This window comes from Gavia stellata, chromosome 4 (genome assembly GCF_030936135.1).
Source record: "Gavia stellata isolate bGavSte3 chromosome 4, bGavSte3.hap2, whole genome shotgun sequence".
In the NCBI taxonomy this organism is placed as follows: Eukaryota; Metazoa; Chordata; class Aves; order Gaviiformes; family Gaviidae; genus Gavia; species Gavia stellata.
The window spans coordinates 60,846,438-60,853,441 of NC_082597.1; positions in this window are offsets into that span (position 1 = coordinate 60,846,438).

Here is a 7,004-nt window from a genome sequence, read left to right on the forward strand (position 1 = left end):
ATCATTTTTAGGCTACAGCATTAACCACACATTGAGAACAGGAGAAATGAGAAGTGGACAGTTGTCTCAGGCTGCATGCAGACTCAGGCATTCGTTTTACTGACTCAGAGCTAGTTTGTACTTCAGAAGAGTTTGGAGGATTTTTGTTTTAATTCAGAAAGCAAAATATTGGGCTTTACTAGAGATTTTGTAGTCGCAGCGAGATGTGCATCACCTCGCACATGGCTGTTTTGATTCCCAGTCATGCTACCAGGTTGGAAGATGTTGCAACACTTGGACACAGCAAAGACATGTCAGCAGCACTGGGCTGGTTTAAACTTTCCAAAGGAGCAGCAAGAGCTTCTGACTCATTGCTTCAGAAGACTAATTACCGTCTCATTGAAAGGGCTGGAAGTTCGGATCAGCACAGAATGGCCATCCTGGATCTCTGGTGACTGTCAGCACCTGAAGGATCTCGCCTGCCCAGGTGCGGATACCCCAGCTGCTGCTTCCCGGAGTGAGCTTCAGCGTCATTTGGAAGGACATCTGAAAGCGCTTCTGAGACAGGGTGACTTTGTTCTTGAAACTGCCCTGGGAATAGACAGGATGAAACTGTTTAGAGGGAAACACACCCCTGCAACAAGTGCAGTGCCCACATGGGGTGAGCTCTGGGGACTCCTCAGCTTCAATCCAGAAAGGGCACCACACCTCTCCTGCCCTGGGCTGAAAGTCAGGTGTCTGCAGCTGTACCCCATTCCACAGGCCTTACAGCCAGAGTCATTTGCCTATTAGACAAAAACATCCACTGAAGAAAACAAAGTCCCTTTATATGTCAAAGGCTGGGGGGGGCGGGGGGGGTGAAACAATTTTCAGCTTGTTGGCGAGATGGACATCAATTATCCTTACAGAGAATTCAGACAGGGACCGATTAAGCACCATTCCAGGATAAGAAGTGCCAGCAAAAACTCTGAAAGAGAGAAATTGAGCCACAATTTAGAAAGGTGCTCAGGGCAAATTTAAGTGAATGGGAAGTTGGAGTTTGTATGGGGAGAGCAGTAAGTGCACAATTCTTTCCTTCCCCACCCAGTCAACTGCCCGCTAATAGCATCTTCTTCAGAGCTGCAGGGAAAAACATGACAGCAAACAGGCTGCCAGACAGAACAGGAATGTACCTAGGATCAGGCCACTCCATGCAATTTCTATATTCAAAAGTCAATGATGTGCTGTACTGCAGTAACAGCACAGATCAAAAGCAGCATCCACAGGATCTCCCAGTGCTATCTCTGACTGCTAGGAACAAGCAGCAAGGCTTATGAGGTCCTTGCTTATATTGCTGGGGAAGTTGGAGTGCTAATGTTTCTAATCACAGGGGGTTAATTTACAAAGCAAGGCTGTAATCCTGTACCTGTAAAGCAGGTGTGAAATGTTCGTCCCTGGCAGAGGAGCCTTTGGCGCTGCAGCATGTGTTCAGTCTGCTGTGAAGACACTGAGCGCTGCCATCAGGTAGCATCGTCCCTGCAGGGCTGCTGGGCGACGGCTGCCAACTGTTTAGACAAGCAGGCTCAGGGAGATGACTCTGGTGTTGCTCCTCAAATGCATACAAGACCGAAAGGAGTGGGGTTGAGTGACACAATGAGGCCACTGGCTCGCTAGCTGGAAGGGAGGCACTGGTGGTGCCTCCAGTGTGAGTGGGAGGGAAGGACACATGGCAGCTTGATGCCACACCACCCACTTTTTCCCCCATCAGCCCAATCCTGCTGATTTCAGCAACTAGCTGCACTAGGACTCAGCAGGAGCTATTGCCCCATGGAGAGGCAAAGTTCAGCTGATCGGCTGCTCCTCTTGCAGACACTAAGGAAAAGGGCTGCCCTTGAATTTCCACCAGCTATTGCTTAGCCAGGGGCAGCTGCCTGGTTGTTCTCACCTGCTGTGCAGAAGCGGCAGCTCCTACTTCCCAATGAGCTCAAAACCCTTCCCAACTTTCTTCCTGCAGTCCCCATGTCCTCGTGTGCTAAGAGTGGAGGTCAGTTAGAGATGTGTAGACTCGTGCCTGGCATGGAGGGGAGCGATTACTCCGGATTTCTCAGAAGCTGCTAACTGGGGACACACAGAGGAACTGCCAGCCAAAACCAAATCTTACTGCCTGTAATGAAACTGAGGAGCCCATGGCGGTGGTACATTTTGGAAACTGAAAGCATAAACCAATTCAGAAAGAGATTTGACAAATTTCTGGAGACTAAGACAACTACTAACTATTAAACACAGTGATGCACATGCAATCTTCATATCAGAAAGTTTCTCAACAGCGGTTTGCCAGAAATGGGGAGGTTATGCCAGCGGAAGGAGCACTTCGTAATTGCTTGGTTCCTCATAGGTCTGTTGTTGGTGGCTGTGTGAGACGAGACGCTGCGCTGCAGAGACAGGACCAGAGCACCCAAGGCAGTCCTTTGGTTTAAGCCCTTACTCCCAAACCAGCCAAGGGCATTACCACCAGTTCACAGTGCAGCTTGGTTGAGAGCTCTGCACAGCCAACACGGCAGCACTTGCTGTCTTTACAAGATGCTGGATCTTGTCCTTTGTTCTAAGGAAGGATCAACTGCAACTTCTACATGAATCCTGACAGGTTTTAATCTCTTCTTTTCTTGAAACCATCTACGATGAAGACGCTACAACTTCCCTGGATGGTCTGTTTCCAAGTCCAAATAATCTTACTGCTCGAAACAGCCTTCCTAACATCTAACCTAACCTTTTCTTTGCTACAAATGTAAAAAATAAAAAGATGCTCCCATACTTTGTTAGTGGACTGGACTGGCATCTCTGTCTCGTTTTCTCTTAGGCAGTACTGAAAGCATATATAGAGCCAAGCAGAATATATATGCAGTTAGCCCCCAGCCAGCTGATGTAGGTGCTTCTCACAATTTGCTATACCACTCCAAGAAGTGTAACAGTGTTTGCATGTCTTATGTGCAGTAAGATTATACATACATACTACGTTTTGATCAGAACTAAAAGAAACAGGAACAGCAGGCTTCCTGGAGGATGGAGACAAGGAAAGACTCTGTTCAGCCAGTGGTAATTTCCATTCCCACCCAAGACAAAACAAACCTGCATAAGGGATATATGCATGGATATATGAGAAAACAATTTACAGGTGAAATCTAAAGTGACAAATGTGCTTGAGATCAGCAGTGGCTGTCGAGTTAGCCAGCCCTTTACTATTTGCTTGGGAGGATGTCTGGCACAAAAATCGTTTAAGTTACTCTACCATTTTAAGTAATTGCTTCTCTCTCTCTCTCTATCACCACTGAAATCCGCTTCACACTTGGTAGTTCAGGAATGAGAGTTTTGTCTCCTCAAGGAGCTTGTTGGCTGTTTGCAAAGGCTCAGCCCCACAGTTAGGCATCCACGCTTGCTGCATCCTGATGCTGCGAGGAGGTGACAAGCTGGGTCTAGCGCTCACTCAGAACCCCGTGTGCCACAGAGCACATCTCCTTTCTCCTCAGGGGGTTCTATTGGTTTGTCCGTGTTCACAATTTAAGAGTCAATCCTGATTAAAGAAGAAAAGCAGTATTTTTTGTGTTTTAAATATGATTCTTCATGGTACTTAGTCCACACATAGCCTTACATGCAATTTTAGGAGGTACAGTTTGTACAATATGACCTTTCCCTCTCGCGAATGTATGAAGGGAAGGGTGGGAGAAGGACGTGAGCCGCGCTCTCCACTTTCCCCGCTCATGGGGATTTCTTTTAAAACAGAGAGGAAAAAAAGAGCTTCAGAAGTTTATCTTAAAATCTATTCACACCTCTGTCCCTTGTCAATACTTAGGACTTACCTACATTTCTGCTATTAAAAAAGCATAATGTCAGTTAAGCCTATCCCCAGACGGCGCTATTTGATGAAGGGAAGTCCCAGGTAAAGAAGGAAAGTCCCAGGTAAAGACTTTCTCAATTTCCCTACCTAATGCCTCTTTTTTTTTTTTTTTTTTTTAAGGAGGCATTTGTAGATAGACAAACGACCTTGCCATCCACGTAGGAGAGCTCTTCTGCACCACAAGCTCCCATCCTCATCACCCACACCACCACGGCTGAGGTCCTGCTCCCTGCCTCTCCTTGGTACCACACTGACTGGTACGGTGAAGCGAAACGAGGAGCCCCAGGCTGCAGGTCAGCCAGCACCGTCCTTGTGGGGAGCAGCTCTTCCACCACCAATTTCCAGCCCAGTTCCAGGAGAAGGGGCTTTGCACACAGGCTGCCAACCTCACTCCTTTCTTATTTAAGCAGTGTGCTTAAGTGATCAGGGAAAAAGGCATTAGTGAGCCGCAGGCCTACACAATTACGAAGCATAATTAAGATAAGAGACTAATACAATTCCCTGATATTAAATTAGAACTTTCTATTTGTAGGCAAACCCCAAGAAAAGCACACAGAAGTCATTTTAATATGGAGGGGTTTTTTTCTTCCCTTAAAAATAAGAAAACAAAAACTAGGCATTTTGGCATAAGATACCATTTAAGGAACTAAGCAGTATTGTGCTATTCCCTTTCCTTTGTCCTAGCACTTACAACTTCTTTTGCATGTTTTTCTTGCAGTCCCCTTCAAAAACTGATCAAAGCTCCATTTTTTTAACATTACAGCATTCTGTTCATTCCTTGACTGACCAAAAGTATTGCTGAAATGCCCATAAATAAATCAGAAAAAAAAAAACCCAACTTGCCTCAAACCTAGTAAGAACTAACTCCAGAAAAACTCATATTGCTGTCAGCACTTTTCCTTGCAGAGAGATATTACATCACTGCAGTCTACCAGGTTCAACAACAAACTGTTATTTCGATACGTGAGAGACACAAGGGAGCATTCTTGCTAGAAGTTTACATTAAAAAAAAAAACTTAAAAAAATTAAATTGTGAATATAGCAACATATAATACAAACATCTTTTTTTTGAAGATTAATAGTAAGGTTTTTTTAAGATTAACAGTAGAGAGCACCAGACGATGAGAACTGACATTTCCCAACTCCATCATGAGGTGCGTTTCATCACCTGTTTCATCATCCGCTGGGGTCCTGACATGGCGCAGCACGGTCCAGAATAGGTGCCCTGGTGACTCGGAAATGGAGGGTACAGCAAGATGGGAAGGGGAAGACCAGCTATCCACTTCAGGGAATGCAGTTGCATGAGGTTATGATCAGTTCAATAAAATCGAGGACTTGCCCCATGAGGGCGGTGGGCTCCACGCAGGAGCAGACGTCTCCTGCAAACCCACTGCGGCTTCTGAATTGAGTAACTGTTTTCAGGAATTGGAAAGCTATTGTAGACCCCTGATTTCACACATGGTTAAGGTGTGAGCAAATCATAAAATATTTGTGGGAAATTTCTCCCCCTAATCAACCCATAACCCCTGCTTTCTCCACCCTCTCCCCCTTTCCCTCCCATTGCTGGGAGTAGACAAACTATTTACGGTCTGCATAGGCATTATGCTTTATCTAATTTAAACAGCCAGTGACCTACTGGAGTTTCATGTACGTCAAGAAATATGAGCTATCAAACTGCCTCTTCCAATTTTTATAATTTCAAGTATTTCTTGCATTTGCAGATGCCTAAGGGCTTGGGAAGCAAGCACTGCAGACGCAGGGGGAAGGGCTGGGAGCCATTTCTGCTTCACATCACAAGCTCTCACATGACCTGTATCTCATATAGAAACCTGCCAAAACACCTTTCCAAACAAACAACTTTTTCTCCTTTCGGAGTCCCCTGTTGGATGTCTCGGTATACCTTGATGCCGGACATATGCTGATGTCAGCTTCAAAGGGAAAATAACGTTTCCAGCACCCGAAGCAGAGGCTGCAAAGGGCTCACACTTGACAGCTGCGGGATGCTCAGGAAGACTGTGAACAGGGGACAGGAGGCCACCCCGGGCCTGGGAGGAGGTGTGGGTTAAACACACACACAGTTTTATGCTGTAGTTACAAGGACCGTGGAAGGGAAAACCCAATGACACACTCAACCGTGCTCCTGTCCCCTGCGGGCAGGGCTTGCTCATAAGTAGCTGTTAAGCATATGCTGCAAACACAGCACAAGCTAGGTGGGGCACAGTTTGTAAGCACAGATGGTTTAGGCTCTATTAAACACTAATTCTCTGATTTGTATTTTTTTTTAACTGAGTTTAAGGTAGCAAGATAAGCTCTCCGCAGACTCTGAATGTGCAAAGCCCGTTACCCCCAAGCACAGCAGCTCTGTGGTGATGGTGACAGCCCTCCACCTTCCTCTGGGTTCAGATCTTAATTTCAGCTTAATGTTAGGAAATGCCTGTATTCTCGCACCTCATCAGGGAGCTGCAGATGGGCTGGGAGGGATGGGGTTGTCACAGGTGGCCATGCTGGGATCCCAAACCCCCTTGGACTTGATGAGAGATGGGGTGAGGAAGGACGGGACCCGTTTCCTTGGGCCACCGGAGGAAGAAGCTGCAGGAGAGGGGAAGATGCAGTAAGTCAGTGGAGAAAGGAGCTGCCAAAGGCAGATATCCCAGACACCAGTAAGGCTCCAGTCAAATCTCAGTGATGGGATTTCCCAAAGAGAAAAGACAACTGGGAGAGGAAAGACACAGATGCTTCCTTTTTGCGCCCACCTCCACATAGTCGTTGCAGTGACCAAAGGAAAGAGCAATTGTTTTTTTGGAAAACCACATGGTCTGTATCCTTCAGCAGCCATGTGCTCTTGGGGAGATACCCCCTCCCAGGGCATGGGGCTCTGCGGTGGGCACTGATCCCGGATTCGCCGGGGGGTTGACCCTGCACAGTCCTACCCAAGTGGAAAAGAGAGGGCTCATTTTAGCAGCACGGCCAGGACAGACCAGCCAGAGCCCTGCTCTGGGCCTCCAGGGGCCTGGATCCTCTCCCCAGCCCCATCACTGCTGTGGTACTCATGGACTTGGACAGATCACTTCATGTCTCTGTGCCTTTATTTTCCAGCTGTTAAATGGAGATAATTATATTGACCTTCTTCGTAAAATGCCTTGCAAATGCTAGA